Source organism: Myotis myotis, unplaced genomic scaffold (assembly GCF_014108235.1).
Source record: "Myotis myotis isolate mMyoMyo1 unplaced genomic scaffold, mMyoMyo1.p scaffold_m19_p_7, whole genome shotgun sequence".
NCBI classification, from domain to species: domain Eukaryota; kingdom Metazoa; phylum Chordata; class Mammalia; order Chiroptera; family Vespertilionidae; genus Myotis; species Myotis myotis.
Genome location: NW_023416379.1, coordinates 16,770,714 through 16,787,918, shown reverse-complemented (window position 1 = coordinate 16,787,918; position 17,205 = coordinate 16,770,714). Strand labels below are relative to the sequence as shown.

Here is a 17,205-nt window from a genome sequence, read left to right as displayed (position 1 = left end):
ATATGATTTCATTTTTGGGAGGTATATTCCTAAGAGTGTAATTGCTGACTAATATGGTAACTTTAATGCTAACTTTAATAGTAATTCTTACAATTTTAAGAACCTGCCAGTCCATTTTCCAAAGGAGCGTATCCATTCTATATTCCTATCAGTAGTAACTGAGGGTTTAAAATTTTCTTTACATCCTCACCAACATTTGTTATTGCCTGTCTTTTTTATTATAGGCATCCTAGTGGATATGGTAGTATCTCATTGTGCTTTTAATTTGCATTTCCCTGAAGGCCACTAACCCAGTCTTTGTCTAACCAGAAAAGCATGCTTTTCAAGCAGCCAAACATGCATTTTCTGGAATTTCAATTATTTTTTTAAGAACACATATGCATTAAATATGTTCACACATATGCTATCTATTCTACTTAATTCTTTAAGTGGGAAGATTGGGTTGGTGGACTAGGAGATTGTCATACCAACTGAGTTCTCATTTCTCTTTCGTTGTGGGTATTTTAATCTTTCTCCTATAGTGAACTACACAATCCTAGGACACAGAATTGTTGGGCTCTTAACAAATACTACTATTTGTTCTGCGTCAAGTTCTTTCTATACATTGATTCCTTTCACTCTTACCACAACACAGTAGCACGTATTATCCTTTTCATTTGGAGCTGACAGAGTGATCTAATTTGGCCAACGCCACATTTCTAGTAAGAGTTGAAGTAGACATTCAAGCCAGGATCTGCCTTACTCCAAAGCCTGTGCTCATCATCACTGCCCCCTCTGGACTCTTAAATATTGTTGTTCAGTTGGGAATGCCCGAAGTATGCATATGGGGCCCGAAGTATTCTTTCTAAGTCCTAGGCGATTATTGCTCAAGAGCCTTCCAACAACATCCCACAATGTGGTAATTCTGACTTGTAATGGTTAATTGATAGCTTCTTGTGTGTATCCTAGGCCTAAATCTATGTTAGGTCCTCGGAAAGACAAAAAATAACTATTATTTATTGAGCTCTTATCATGTGCTAGATGCCATATCAGGTCCTTGATATACAGGGTGATACAAGGTATCCCCAAAAATGTATATACACTTTAATAGCTGATAGCTCAATTTTGAAAATGAAATGTATTAATATAAGCACTGCCTTTCTAACTATTCAAAGTGTGGGTATACTTTTTTTGGGACACCCTATATATCATCTGAGTGAACATGTCCAACATTAAATAGTCTTGAAACAATTTACAGACTAGTTGGAGAGTTGAGACATATAATTGCATGCACAACATAACATTAAAAAGAGGGAAAAATACACGGCACCATTAAGCAGCATGTGATTAATTTCTAAGTGAATCATATAAACATGTGCAATGCGGTTGGAGGAGGGTGTGAACACTGTGGGCTGCCATGAATTACTGTGGACTCGTTGAATGTGACTGTCTTACTGTATTAAATGGTAAAGTCTATCTTCATTTGCTAAACTATAGAACGTGAGATCTAGAAATAGGCTCTGGGGGAGGACAACTGTCGGTTTGTCCAGCACCCTTCCCCACTGTCATCCCAGCCGCAGTGTGTTTGATAGAAAGCACGTGCATCCAGAATTCGAGGGTGCTGGGAAAGATGGCCCACTGGACCAAGCCTTGGTCAGGTACGCTTTCCTTCGCCACTCCTCAGCCAGACCCCGACTGATGCTTCTAGGAAACAATCTGAATCTCGAGGGAAATCTGGAAGCAGAGCAACAATTTAAGTAATTGCAGCCCAAACTTGAGGGTCAGGAGAAGATGAGCTAGTTCTCTTTTACATTTTCTTTAGATATAAATTACGGTCATTCTTCGAAGTGGTGCTTGTAGGGCTTGCAAAAGCCAGCAGAGCTATTATGACACTTTATTTACACTTGCTTGTATTTTTATTTAATTTCTGCCAAGAAATAAATTGAGTTTTGTGGGCTTTTATTTACAGCCCAAATTCAGCCACATCTTTCTTCTTTCAGTGTTTGGCCATCTTAGGCACAGGGTACGATTCTAGATACAGTCTGGAAAAGCAGTACTACATACAGGTTAAGAGCATCGCAGCTAATTGCAAGCTTTGGGCAGGTTGCCAAAGCTCTGTTTCTCAGTATACTTATCTGTGAAATGGGGCAGTTGTAGTACCTTAGCTGGTAGGGCTGTGTGGGGAAGGGTTAATACAGCTCAGCGCTTGCAGCAGTGCCTGGCTCAGAGTAAGTGCTCCAGACGTTTCAGCTGTTCTAACATCTTGACCCCAAAAAAGGTGTGGTTTTTTCTTTTGCTATTTTAATTTTTAATAGATTTAAAATGGTCTCTGTAATTCTGTATCATATTCTCAGAGCTATTATGACACTTTATTTACACTTGCTTGTATTTTTATTTAATTTCTGCCAAGAAATAAATTGAGTTTTGTGGGCTTCTTATGGGGTGGTGGGGCAGACATTAATTGCATAAACAAAGCAAGGTTTTATGTTTACAAGATGTTTCTAAAAAGTTGAATTCTGTCTTTTAGACTTTTTTGTACCATTTGCTTTATTTATATAATTGAAATATACTGACCGCTTTCATGTCTGCGTGTTTCATTTTATTAATTTTAATTTACGTACTACACTTCCGGAAATCTGCCCACTGTGGAATGCAAAGTGCATTTATAGTGACTTTGTCTGTAGTCAGGGCCTCTGATGGCAATCCCAAACCTGCTCTCCCAGGCACCGAGTAGTGCTGGAGCAGCAGTTGCTACTCTTTTCGGTATTCTCTTTTCAAATATATTATGTTCAGGGCTATACTCACATCGCTGCTAATTTGGAGGAAGGGGCGGGGGCAGAGTTTCTGAGTTAATTAGCTTCCGCAGTTAATTTAAGCCCGTGGCAGCAGCCAGTGAGCTGTGGCAGAGTCAGAGACAGCAGGAAGCCCATACCTATTCAAATACAAAGAGAAAACATATAACATGTGTAACTTAATTTCTTCTTGGGCTTCATGTCCTCTTTTTTCTTATAATATTTGAATATAATACCTTAAAAAGTAATGTCGATTTTAAGATAAATTTTCTAAGCATCATGACAACCCAAACATATTCCTCCTGCAGAAAACACTGAAGTGTAACAGTCTCTTCTTGTCATGTTTTAAACTTACCAGAGAGTAGCTGAGAGCTTTGTGTTCTATGTGACAATCACTTTCCCCAACCCTATGGAATTATAAGAATAACCCTGTTTATTGCAAAAAGACATTGTAACCTCAGAGGAGGTTGTAGATTTATAATATGTTTTTTAAAATGTTTGCAATTAGCCCAGCCAGTGTGGCTCAGTGTTTGAGCACTGACCCATGAACCAGGAGGTCATGGTTCAATTCCCAGTCAGGGCACATGCCCAGGTCAATCCCTGGTGGGGGGATCAATGATTCTCTCTCATCATTGATGTTTCTCTCTCTCTCTTCCTCTCCCTGCCTCTCTGAAATAAATAAACACATATATATATATTTTTAAAAAGCAATCAAAAAAACTTGCCAGGCAACCATATGAGGGTTGGACAGAACCTACCAGGAGAGATGTGGGAGGGGAATGGCTAGAACTTATAATAAAAACCAATTAGAATGAATTTTAGTGCTGTTAATGGTGATAAAATGAACACTTAAAAACACTGCTAATGGAGAATACATTGGTAATCCTGTGGGGAATTTTTTTATACATATATTTTTATTTATATATATAAATATATATATCATATAATTATTTATATATATATTTTTAATGTATTATTTATGGAGAATAAATTGATAAATGTATGGGGAGATTGCATATATCAAGATATTTATATATACTGATATATCTACATCAAGAGCCAAACATTTTTTTTTCTAGTTTATTGAGATGCATATAATTGACATATCACATTATATAAGTTTAAGATGTATAATATAATGATTTGATATATGTCTATATTGTGAAATGATTACCATGATACAATTAGCTTAACATCCAAGAACCAAACACTTTGACCAGAAATTCATTTCTGGAAAGTTATTTTAAGGAAATGATCAGATGAAGATTTACACATTAAATTGTCACAACAATATTTATAATAGCTAAATGATAGAAGAAATTTAAATAAATATCCAGAAATGAGAAGTGGTATATTACAACTAATCTACTTGAGGTAATATTATATAGCAATTATAATTTGTTAATAAGGGATTTCAATGACAAAAAAATGCTCATGATAGAGAAACTATTGAATGAAAAAAGAATATAATTTTTCTATACAGTGTCATCACAACCATGTAAAAATATGTATGGAAAGAAGGCTGGTTATATCTGGACATGGGAATCTGCACTCCTACATCCAGATTCCCACATATAAACCAATAGGATTTAAAAAAATACTGAGCTTACTTTTATGAGAAAGAAATAAATCACAAATAACTCAGTTAATATAAAGAATTTGTTTATAACTGTGTCCCACGGTAGCTCTTTGGGAAGTGAGTTTATTCCTCTGCAACTTAAAAATGACATGTTTAATGATGACTCTGAGGCGCACTGCATTCTGAGGCACTTCTGAATCAAGATGGTTTTCTCAGTATGGTTTTAATACTAGGTGAGCATACTGTCTTCGAACTTTTTTGTTGTTGTTAATCCTCACCCAAGGATATTTTTTCCATTGAATTTTTTTTTTAGCGGGAGTGGAAGGGAGGAAAGGAGAGACAGGGAGAGAGAGAGCAAGAGAAAGAGAGAAACATTGATGTGAGAAAGACCCATCGATTGGTTGCCTCCCACATGTGCCTCAACCGGGGCCAGGGATCAAACCTGCAACTGGGTACATGCCCTTGACTAGGAATTGAACCCACCACCATTCAGCACATGGGCTGATGCTCTAACCATTGAGAACACCAGCGAGGGTGTCTTCTAATTTTTTTGAAGCTGGTAGTCTATGTATAGGATATACACAACTCTAAGTAGAAGATTCCAGTAACAGAGCACTGCATTCTCTCATCTTTATGGATCATCTGGGGCTTACCATCTTGTGGCTGCAAGTTTTATTCACTTAAAAATTACACTTTTATTAATAATTACTTAATTAGGATCTTACTTGGCCCCAAATAGTCTCTCACATGATGAGAATAAAGTGGTTTCCAAGTTTCTTTGGGCGACATTAAATACCAACTCGTGCCAACTGAAATGACAATTTCCACCATTAATCCATGGGGCAATGAGGAAGGAGACAGACCACCAATGTGTTTCTCATGGGCCACTGCATCTTCCCATGAGCCTCTCCTGTGGTCCAGCTTTCCAGTGCTCCCAATAGAAGCCTGGCATCTCTCCAAGAAGTGAAAGGCTCCTTTTCATTCCCCGAGCTGCCATATGTTTTGTGTTGATGCTGATACTCTAAAGGTTTTGTGAAGTGGCCACAGGCTTTGCTTGTACATGTGCCTTTGGACTAGTTTCTGAAGATTACTCTCTCCCCTCCTCCCCACTGGCCATTTTGGGTGTTTTAACAGTTTTGTTTGCAATATGGGATACATATTTTGGTCTAGGATCAAATATGAGCTCCGAATTGAAGACAACTGTTTAATTTGGCCACTAAAAACCCTCTCCTTCAAAACAGTGTCTGTTGCATCATGCTGCCACCGTGAGTGAGCAGCGGCAGCGGCATGGACAACCAACTGGGACTGGAAGTGTGAGTCCAGCTGAAGTGAGGGTGGGCAATGTATGGCTTTGGGGAGAGTTGCTAGGAAAAAAAATCAGGATCAGCCTTATAGAGCAAAGACTGGATGGGAGAAGACTGACCTTGGGTGGTGGGCACACAGTGCAAAATACAGATCTTGTAACATAGAAATCCACAACTGAAACCTATATGATCATATTAACCAATGTCACCCCAATAAATTTAATTTTAAAAAGTAAATACATTTAAAAAAGGTTGGGGAGGGGAGACTGGCTGGGTTAGATGGAAAGAGATGACAGAAGAGGACCCTTGGCATCTGAATAGATTTTTCTTGGACCAATCATCAACCTGGGTACTTGAAATTCTGGCATGAAAACATTCCTTTTGTTTAAATCACTGTTAAAATACTTTCAAAAGGTATCACGCACTTACGTAGCTCTGCTTCTCTATTCGCATCTGTATGTTTGCTATGGTTATTCACAACACTTGTTCTCCATAGGAGAATTCACTGGGATGGGACAGAAAGAAATGCCATGCAAGGAAAGTACACTTTGATACTCTGGAACGTGGAAAGTTCTGGTGAAGAAACTATACAAGAATGGCAGGACAGGTGCAAGGTGGGGTTCACAGTGAGGGGACCCTGCTGTTCCAGGAGTTAGTGTGAGGGCATGGGGAATTGAGGGGCATGGTGGGGAGGGGGGGCCCCCAAGGACCTCTGTACCTTCTGCTTTACAATTTTTAGCTAAGGGTGGCTCTAAATTAAGGTTTGGGGCACATGCATGGGAAGATCAGTTTGGGAGCAGAGCACTAATTGATCTTAGTCATTGTCCAGGTGAACTTGGAAACGGGCTGAAGGCCAGGGGGTTATTACTGTCCCTAAAAGTGGAACCTGGAAGGCAGCAGGCCTGGAGGCTGATAACAGAAATCCAGCCGACTGGAAGATGAGAAGACTTCTACCAGCTTGTCCACAGGTGGGACCCGCCTCTGGGGTGACAATGGGAAGCCGGTGAGAGACAGGACGAGGCCCCCCCCCCCCCCCCACCACCCCACCCCGCAAAGGAAAGCATGTGCAGAAGGGAAGGGAGACTCAGAAACGGAGTGCCAAGCCTCCATTCAAAGAAAAATGACCCCTGCGCTGTGTAGCGAGGAAGGATGCTCTGTTCACACGGAGAGCCGGGGAGAGCCTCCGCGGCCCGGGCGGCCCTCTGGCGCGTTCCGCTTGACCTCCCACTTGACTCCTGGCACCTCGCCTGTGATGGACACCAGGACCCCTCCCAGGCCTCCACTTGGGAGTGCTGAAGTGTTAGTCCCATAATCCAGCCTGCAAGTGGCCCGCGAGGTGGAGTGCACGCGGCACGGGGCAAATTCCGGCCCGTGGACACGCCCTCCGGCCGGCCGGCCTGATCTGGAGGTGAGACTGGGGTCAAGATCCCCATCAGCAGAATGAGCGTCCGGGGAGCGGCCCCTCAGCCCCCAGGCGGGTGCTGCAACTTGGGATCTTTATTTAACCCACGCGGAGGCGGGGATTCCTGTCTATTTCAGCTCCGTTTAGGAGCCAGCCCGTCTCTCCAAGGGCCGGAAACAAATGCAGCGCAGGCCGCAGTGAGGCATGTGCCCGCGCGGTGCCGAAGGCTGCTTCCCCAGTCTCCCCCGGGAGGGCAAACCCGAAATACCATAAATGTTCTTACAAAAACACGGGCTGTGTTCTGGGCTCCTCTTCGGGACCGCACCATGAAGCTGACCCACGGCCTCCGGGCCAGGATTCTCACTCCCTCTCCTCTGCAGCCCGTTCCCCACCGGGGGCGGTTTGAGGATCTCGTCACCAGACACTCTGAACAGGAGAAAATTATCTGTGATTGATTCCTCACTGATTTCTTGGCTTATGTGTATAGAAATGTAATTTGGGGCAAATAGATAAGCTGAGGAAAATGAAATATCCTGGGAAGGAGATGTTGTGCTAACCGATGATGAAAAATCTGGATCTGCAAGATTCTGTCTGCACTGGCACAGAGAAGGAGCGCTGAGCAGAGGCTGAGAGGTAGACCCAGCATCAACAGATTTGCACAAACCAGGAACGGCGGACTCTGAGAGCAAAATAGCCCTTCGTCTTCCACACGCGGAGCGGGCTTTACCTCGTCAAGGACTAACTTTCTCCCATTGAAGCAAATGCTGGAACACTCCCAGCTGCGCTTGTGTGTGCTGCTTGTTCTAGGGCCCGAGATGGAAAAACTCACCTTAGGTTTATTCACCAAATACTGTTCTTCCTCAGATTTCCCCTATAAATCTTATTCTGTGTAAAAATATGGAGACTGATGAAAATAACTGACCCTCCAAATATCGTCACCACAGACGCCTAAGGAGTACCTTAGAAAGAGACAGAGCAGGAGCGAGTGAAGGGTCTGAATTGGGAATTGTTTAGACTGGACCCTGAGCTGTGTTAATAGTGTCAAGTCATTTGCATTGCGGTTATGTGATTTGCATTTTTTTCATTGGTCGTCTGAAAATTGACGTACCTGCTCACTTCTGGATTTTCAATGTGTCTAACACTTCTTACCTCTGCAGAACATCCTAGTAGACTGTTATTTGATTAGAAAAACTAAGTGAAGAAATAATACCAGTTAGTTTCTTTACAGAAAAATATATTTTCGCCCCTACTGTCCTTTCCACTTTGTAAATTATTATTACAGATTAGCTGAAACATGCAAAAGTAGAAAGGTTACTATAATGAACCATCATTAACCCACCACCCAGACATTTTTCAGTCTTCACTAGTCTTGTTTCATATAAATCTCCACCAACTCACCTCTCTTTACATTTTGAAGCACAACTGGAAAATCATTTCATTTCATACTTAAATATTTCAGTATGTTTTAGAGTTTATTTTAAGCCCCAGTGTAAGGCAATAATTTAATTCCAGAAATAAAAGAATCTTTGAATAATAATACCCTTCTTTGAGAAAGAAATTTCTCTCCATTTATAAAAAAAGAATGCCCCTCTATTTTTAATGGAATGTCTCCTCTAAAATGACTTCTACTAACCTGATTTTTTGGTGGGGAGAGGTCAGTCCCAGAAAAGGATTTTATAAACTTAGATTTGTTCTTGTTCCTAAGTAATGTCATCTATTGCTCTCTTAAATTGTAACTGGAGACTGGTCGATATTTAAATTGTGTCCCAAGACTAGCATGGGGGTTGGCACAGGGCACACTTAAATCCTTTAATGAAAAGCACAACTTTATTTGAAATAAGGGAATTTGATATGTTTTATTACATTTGTGCTTTATAGCTTTCTACTGCTCAAACAGAAATCCAAAAGTTTACATGTTCCTGGCAACCGCGTTGCCCTTTAAAACTTGAAATAAACACAATCTCTTTGATGAGTGACCCTTAGTGTCATAACTGGTGGGAAAAGTGGAATGAAAGGAGCTGGCAAAAACCATGAAAGTTTTATGGAACAAATGCTACCAAAACATAACCACAAACTCCTGGTAGGTGACAGTCAACAAAATACATGTGCGTTTCAATGCATCTCTTATGGAAACCAAGCTGGCGCACTATGTCAAATCTTGCTCAGTTCACTGTTGGAATTGCACTAAAAAATAAAAAAATTCCTGGGCTGCAAAACTAAGCCGAGGTGTCACATAGCCCTTGGGTGGAATATGGACCACAGTGTTCCTCCCATTTATATTTGGAAATCGAAGCGTAAGCGAGGCATCGGCATTTCAATGGTAAATGAAAGGGCTCCCGTTCCTCTTTCCCCAGATCAGCTACTTTTTCAGTTCCTTCTCCCTGTGCTCAGAAAACAACCTAGGAGCTGAGCTCCTGTGAGAACCTGTCTGATTTAAGCTCTGCCAGGAAAACATGAAGTCGTTTACCTTACACTACCCTGCAAGCTGGGTGAATAGTGGGCTGATCCAAAGGGGATAACAGGTCAGAGCCCTGAATAGAAGCGCAAGGAAATCCATTTCCAAATAGGTTTCACTCAGCATCCCCGGGTCCTGTGCCCGGTTTCAGATCTCCGTTTAGGTTCCCTTTTCAATAAAGCTCAGTTGATTTTTCAGTTCATTGAAAAGCGGCAGGAGCATGTCAAAAAACCAGAGAGCAGATGGGACCGTCGCAGCTTCCTTCCACAGAGATGGCTATCGGCACTATCAGACATCTCCAGTCCTCGCTCCTGGGAACAGGCCTGCGCGCAGAGAGTGTCTGAGGATTAATTGGCAAGAAGCTGTCTCCTGATATTGGGTTTCTTCCTTCCCTGGCTGACAAGTAAACACCACTCCCACCCGTTTACTGTGCTCTCGAGAGCAGCTCTGACTGAAACAGCCCTGGCAGACCTGCCTTCCTCCACATTGTCGTGCACCTACTGGCTATTCCCAGGGACCAGCGTGTGGTTAGAAAGAAAAACAATGGCCCTCTGGGCTGCAGTATAGAATGGCAATGGGAGGAAATGACAGAGACACAGGAAGCAGGGAGAGAGGTTTTCTTACACAAACAAGCCCAGGGAGGAACGGACTAGGAAAACAAAGGTGAACTGGAGAAAGCAGCCACTGTTCCCCTGGGAGAATGTGGTCAGGGCAGGGGCCTCCGACAGCAGCGGAGCCCAGCCCTGGCGCCTTGTGGCACTTCGCTGACCAAGACTTTGGGAGCTCCTGAAGGCTGAGGCACCACAGAGGTCGAGAAGGAAACCTAAGAATATACTAACCCCTGGGTTAAGCATCTCTGTGAGGTGTTACCCCGTCCCTGTGGGACTCGGGAGCCAGCTGCCTTGCCTCTTTCTGCCTCCACATATAGCACATCAGGGAATATCCATGACCCCATGCACAGCTCCCTCCCTGGGATCAGGACTGATCTCTGGAATTGCCTGCTCAGTTGTTCTCTTCTTGCCAAAAGCAGGAATTCTAAATCCAGCGCCTTAGACCACTCCGCCACGCTACCCCCCTAAAAGCAGGAATTCTTAGCCTTTTCAACAGATGCTGTGCCCGTCCTCTGTCCTTCCTGGTTTAGGAGCTGATTTCTCCGGGATAGAACCCTACCTTATTGCTCCTGTGTCTGCATTCCCTTAATTCCTGGTAAACATCTGCATTACCAAGCCTGCATGCTCTCTTACCATTACTTGTTCCTCCATAACCTTAGCACAGTGCCTGCACTTAGTAGGTGTTCAGGAAAGCATGAGACATGAAGTTAATTGAACTTCCTATCTGTACTCTTGCTCTCGGGTAGAACTTCCCTGTCCTTGAACTTCTGATATTGGCCATTCCCTTTATATACATTATTTACTTAAAGCATCTTGGGTTAAAATGTTGTTTTTAAGGGTCAAATTAAAGTGACAATTATGAATCTAATGGTTTTTGCATAATTGCTACACATATTTAGATACAATTTCCTATTAGTTCAGAATTTGAGGAAAGCAGATATAATAATAATACTTCCTACTTATCCACAACATTTAAATAACTAGAACACAAAGATGAGGTGATTTTTACCAAATAGTTGGAGCTTCAAAGAGTAAATTCATATTTAAAACAAACAAACAAAAGCCCTCACTTTAGGGAGAGGTTTGCATCAATTTCTTTTTTTTTTCTTTTCTTTGAGCTATAGTTCAATCAATTTTTTTTTAAATCTAACAGCAGGAGCTGCTGAATGGAGATATTCATTCTCCAGGTGGGACATGCAAAGGCATGTGAATGTACAAAAAGTGATTATAAAGGAAAATTATAAATAAATATCTCAGGCCATTGTTACTCATTCTATAGCTTTCCTTCCCAATTTATGGTTTTCTTCTTGTTGTTATATAGACTGATGGGCTGCACAGTTACTCAAGGTGCTTCTAATTTGATATTTGACTTCAGTTAAGTTTTACTTAAAATAGATCCAAGATGGAATAGAATGCCTTGTGAGAGAGTTAACTCCATCGCTGGCTGGGTAGTCAGATTCTGGTTGACTGTCTGCTGAGGATGCTGAAGAGAGCATCCTTTGGGAGTTGGTCTATATGGTGAATAGAATCTTTTCCAATTCCTGCCATCTTACTCTACAGATTGAAGTTAACATAAACTTAAGTCTTTCATTATCTTTCCGTTTGTGTACTTGGCATTTTAATTAATTTTATGGTGTCTGTTCTTTTATGAAGCTGCATACTTGACTTTAAAACCACTTGAGAATTGTTGGTAATGCCTTAAAGAGTTGTCACCAAGAACTCTTCCCAAGACTATTCACCTGCGGAAGAGTAGGGGGAGATGAGTAAATCTGGAGTGATGATGACAGGACCATGAAACCCAGTCCAGGGAGTTTGATGCAAGGAGGCAGAAAGGGAACAGAAAAATCATTAGAATAATTTAGTTGCAATTTAGGAAGCAAAAAACTAAGATAGTGAGGTTTGTAAAGATAATCAAATGTTTTCTCAAGGAAAGTAGAGGAGGCACGTCCCTGTTAGTGACTAAGGGGCTGCCTTGTTTAGTGCAGCCTTATTCATGATGAAAAATGGATTCGAATCTAAATTGCCTAGTAGAGTTGTTCTACCGCTGTTTCCTCTTCTCCTCACTGCTACTATTTCCTTGGAGTTCTATATTTTTCTTGGGTTAGTTCACCTCATGGATATGGTCCTGCTTGAATTCTCCCAGAGCCCTTCAACCTTACATACCTTGTGAAATTGGGTCCCTGGGGGATTGAGCAAATGCTTAATCACCTGCTCATATGTCTGAGAGCGGGAGAAGAAGTAGCAGCAGCCAGTTGCTGAATTTTTTTGGCCACCAATTTCAGGAAGACATGGAGTCCTAGGGAGGAGCTGGTCATCAAGTTTGTACATAAATGAGGATTAATAGAGAAACTTGGTGGTGATGGATGTTTACTAGACTTATTGTGGTGAATTACTATCATTTTGTAATATATTCAAATATCAAATAATTATGTTGTACACCTGAAGCTAACATGATGTATAGTGATTATACCTAAATGTTTTTAAAAAGTAGAAAAACTTAGACCCTAAACTATGGAGCCATAACATTTTTGAACTAACAGACACCGTAGAGATGATCTTGTTGACTGATTCTCCACCCTGTCTGTACATTGGAATTATCTTGGTTGCTTTTGAAAACAGTACCAATATTGGGACGTGGCCCTAGACCAGTGGTCAGCAAACTGCGGCTCGCGAGCCACATGCAGCTCTTTGGCCCCTTGAGTGTGGCTCTTCCACAAAATACCGACTTCTGTGCATGGGCCACAAAGTTTCAATCGCACTGTACATGCGCGCCCGCACGTGGTATTTTGTGGAAGAGCCACACTCAAGGGGCCACAGAACCGCATGTGGCTCGCCAGCTGCAGTTCGCCGACCACTGCCCTAGACCAATTTATTTCCTTGAATTGGCCTCATGGAAACGACCTTATTTTTCTGAAAAAGAAAATAAGGCCTATGGGTTCCATTAATTGCACCAGGTTCCCAAACAAGTGGTGGCAGAGAGGCCAGCACCAGCCTCAGGGCAGGGTGCTGCCACTGAGAAAGGTGTGTTGTTGTTTTTTAAATCCCATTTTTCTCCTTCATCTCATTTTTTCAGTCCAGATAGTAACGTATGTAACCCTCTGTTTCTTCACCCCATTGCTTTACCTCTGCGTTCACCAAACATCCACTACATCTTGGAAACTCCAGACTGTTTTGTTTATCTAAAAAGCCCCTGTCCAGGGACTCTTGGAACATAACCAAGATCATGTGAAGTTGATGAAGCTCCCACATGAATGCACACTCTCTTGAGGTGAAATCGACCAAGCAGGGGTTCAAAAGGGCAAGTAATGTGATGGGAATGGGTTAAATGTGCAGGAAGGCATTCTTGTCTTCCACCCTCTCCATTAATTCCAACCCCTAAGCGACGCTGTGGTTAACTGGGTCACATAAGCGGCTCCCAGGTGGCCCAGCCAACCTCAGGAGGAGAGGTTTGTGGCCCGCTGACCGGAGGGCAGCGTTTTCCATTACAGAAGTGAAATGAGGCTCTAAGGCTGGAAAGGGGACATTGTCATTGGGGGGTGGCGGATTTTACAACCCAGAGCAAAAACTCAAAGCTCTCAGTCTTCCTTATCCCCTCCCCACCACATTTCTTTTCACAAAGCAACAAATTCTGGCCAGTTATCACTTATGCTCCACCCCATTCTTCTAAGTCAGCTTTTGTGCAGGAAAATAGAGGACTGTTTTCATTGCCTTATCAGCGTCCCAGGAAAGGGGAAAGGAGCGTCTGGCCTGCTATCTGCGCCTCGCTGGGGACAATGAAACGCTGAAAGCAGGCTCCATGGGCGAGGGGCTGCCACTTCAGACCCGCAGAGTGTCTGGGAGGACCAGGGAAGGAGGAGGTGGAGGAGGGGCTCTGCTTAACCTTCTGAGAACATAATAGCCCCTGGGGTGGGCTGCTGCAAACAGGAAGGGTGTGGGCAGGATCTGAGCGCAGCTGCCATTCTGCTCATGCCGCCCATTCCCACAGCCTTTGATCAGCAGGCAAATAGCATTTTGTGCCCTGAGATAAATGCCTGGTCAGAGGGGGTGTGTGGCTGTGGAGGGGGATAAGGATTAAAGATGAAGGTGTTTTATAGACTGCCTTAAGGATGATGCGTGTTTCAAAGCGGGGTTCAGGGAGGTGATAGGTGCAAGCAATAGGAAGGTTTCCTATGGAAGCATTCCTTCATTCAAGGCACTGTGTTACAAGGTAGGGGATGCAATGGTGAATAATACACAAGCCGTTTCTAGTTTAATATGGTGAATCACATGCATGGGGAGGTTATTTTGGATGTCAGAAATTATGGAGTGGGATGGCAAGAGGTAGAGTACTCTTTTATTAGTAGACTATACACCTTCTCCTGACCACAGACTCCACCACCATCCCTGCCCCTCCCCACTTGGGAGGTGTGCACTGCAGTTGAGAGTCACTGAGAACTAGGACACTTCAGGGCATGTAAACTTGGTGGAGGCAGATTAATAAAAACAAGGGAAACTGCTGTTTGGTCTAATTGCAAAGCTGAAGCTCATACAAAAACAAACAAATAAGCAAATAACAACCAAAACCTTCAAGTACTCAGTAAAGAGTATTATTGGGATCAGAGAACTGGAGATCTGAAACAGTGAGAGTAGAGAGGAAGGTTCCTTCCAGCCAGGGTGGTGGTTGTGACTGTGATGGTGGGTGTGTGAAGAGTGTCACAGAAGGCAGGATTCCTAGAAGAGGCCTTGAACGGGGGGTGAGATGAAATTTACATCTGTGGTGATTGGCAAAGGATGACAGGAAAGTTGGGAAGGGTGGAAAGAACATTTTTGGGGGGGGGCAATAATTGTAAGTAGAGCTGAGTGGTGGGGTGAACACACCTAATAGAAAATAGCTCACTCTGGCTGAGGATGTATATGTTTACCCCAAGAGACAGAAGGCTGGAAAGTAAAGTGGAGCCATTCTCTAGAGGGCTTCCTATGTAGACCAAGGACTTCAAACTGTGACCAGGCCACAGTGAGGTTTATCCTTTCACCCATCACTTACCAACCCTACTTTCCCAGAGCCTAAAGGAAGTCCCCCAGCTTCTGTAGTGTGATGCCCTGCCTCTGGGCCACACACAAAGTCTGGGGACAAGATAGCATAAATTTCAATAAATAGTCTAAACCCTTTCTGACACTCCAGGTTAAGTCCTCGTACCTAATTCATTTATTAACTCATAAGACAAATATCTCATAAAGGTGTCCTATTTGCCAGGCATTGTTCCCAGCATTTAGGGGATACAGCATTGAACAAAAATACAAATCCTTGTCCCCAGTGACATTCAAACTGGGGAAAATCAGGCAACAAACAAATGTAGCAAGTCAGGGTTAAGGAAGAAGAAGGCAGGATGAGACATTAATGAGAAAGAGAGAGATGGTGTTGGTGGGCTAGTTTATGTAGGATGGTCAGGGAAGGCCTTCCTGATAGCTCAGTGACACTGAAGTGAGGAAACAGCATCTCAGGCAGAGGGAATTGGGAGGAGTTGGTCAACTCTATGGTCAATGCAAAGGGGAGGGACATTGCCAAGTCCAGTTATGAGGGACACATACACCTTCTCTTTGGAAGTGAGGGGAAAGGTAAGGGAAAGCCGGTGCTGTATGCTTGACCTGGAAACAACCCCATGCTGCCTTTGCCCCTTGGTGGCCAATTCTGGGTGTTGCTTGGTGTAGCCTTCTTAGGATGGAGGCAAAGTTTACCAAAAATATCTCCGTGGGCCTGATTTTTGTGAGCAATCCTGGATTAGAAAAATGTGGTTTAGAATTCTTCTGATACTGAAGGTGGTTTTGGAAGGAGACTATAAAGTTTTAAAAGGCTGTTGAATTGTTAGGGGTGGGGAAGGCCTCCCTCTAAGTCACTTCCTTGTTAATCCAAAAAGGTTTTCTCCTTTGAGGTGAAAGGGAGGATAACATCTCTCTTGCCCGCTTGCAAGCTAACACCTCACCAATGAACAATCAGCTAATGTCAGAGTTTTCTTTGGCAGGTGAAATCCCTGTTAAAACACTGCAGAATTTGGTCTATTTCTCCATGCCCTGCAACTGCCTGCTGCTTACCCAAACTTTTGTAAATGTAGTTGGAAAGGTTCAAAAAAAAGCATGTGTGATTTAAAAAAAATGTGCGTGGAAAAATTGGTAAGCAGAGTGAGTTCAGCAAGAAAGTTGAACCGTAGAAATGCTCATTCCTGGAGGGCTAAAAAAAAAAGAAAAAGACCTTAATTTTTAAAGAAAAGTTTAGACATAATTAAATAGTAACTAAAGTGGAGAGTGACTCCTCATACCTACTCTCAGCCTTCCAAAAATATTTTATTTCATTGTAATAAAATAAGAGAAATGTAATTTAAAAGGGATATTGAAACTTTCCCCTATTCTTTCCTTCTATTTTTGTGATGTCATTTTGTTAAGTGGGACCACACCTGCAAGATTCCTTTTAAGGAGCTGAAACCCGTTTCCTGGATTGCTGTGGGGCTCTTCTGTTTAGGCCCCTGTGGGATCTTAGCCATGGGTGTGTTGGAACCTCGGAAATAGCCAGCAATGTATTAAGTATAAATGGGCTGTTCAGCTACATGCTCATCAAACAGTGAGTTTTAAAGTAGAGAAGGAAACCTATTCTGAGGGGACTTTATTTTGTTCTGTATTGGGTCTCCAGACATAAACATGCACACGTTCATACATACATGTATATTTGCACACATACAGAAATCTCTAGACAATATGGTCGCTCTGCTCATGACCACTATGCAATTTTCTTTTTCTCCAAATCTCTTGGAAAATAGCCTGGGGCTGCTTTAATGCTCTCTTTGTTCCTTTACAGAGCAACATACCCTTGATCATGAAACTACAGCCTGTGCGTGGGATCTAGGTTCTGTCCCAGCCTTGAGGAGCATCTGCCTGAAGCTTGGAGCTCCGGCGTGACCCTGGAGCCCTTTGGCCTGGGCCCAGCTGCAGGTGGGTGGGACTCCTGAGTGCTGGCGGAAGGGGGTTCTCTCGCCTACTCCCACAGTGGTGCTTTGGAAATGGCTGCTTTTGAATAATTGGTAAACCCAAGAGATGAAGCATTGAACCTTCCCT

The 17,205-nt window shown here is 42.7% G+C and overlaps 1 long non-coding RNA gene across 1 annotated transcript in view; it reads left to right on the top strand.

The window, feature by feature from the left end:
* The window catches only part of LOC118660303, a 198,086-nt gene that overhangs the window by 149,975 nt on the left and 30,906 nt on the right, over window positions 1-17,205 (top strand). Inside the window, exon 3 of the long non-coding RNA XR_004968864.1 lies at window positions 16,949-17,082. This is a non-coding gene — a long non-coding RNA (uncharacterized LOC118660303). The remainder of the gene's footprint in view (window positions 1-16,948; window positions 17,083-17,205) is intronic.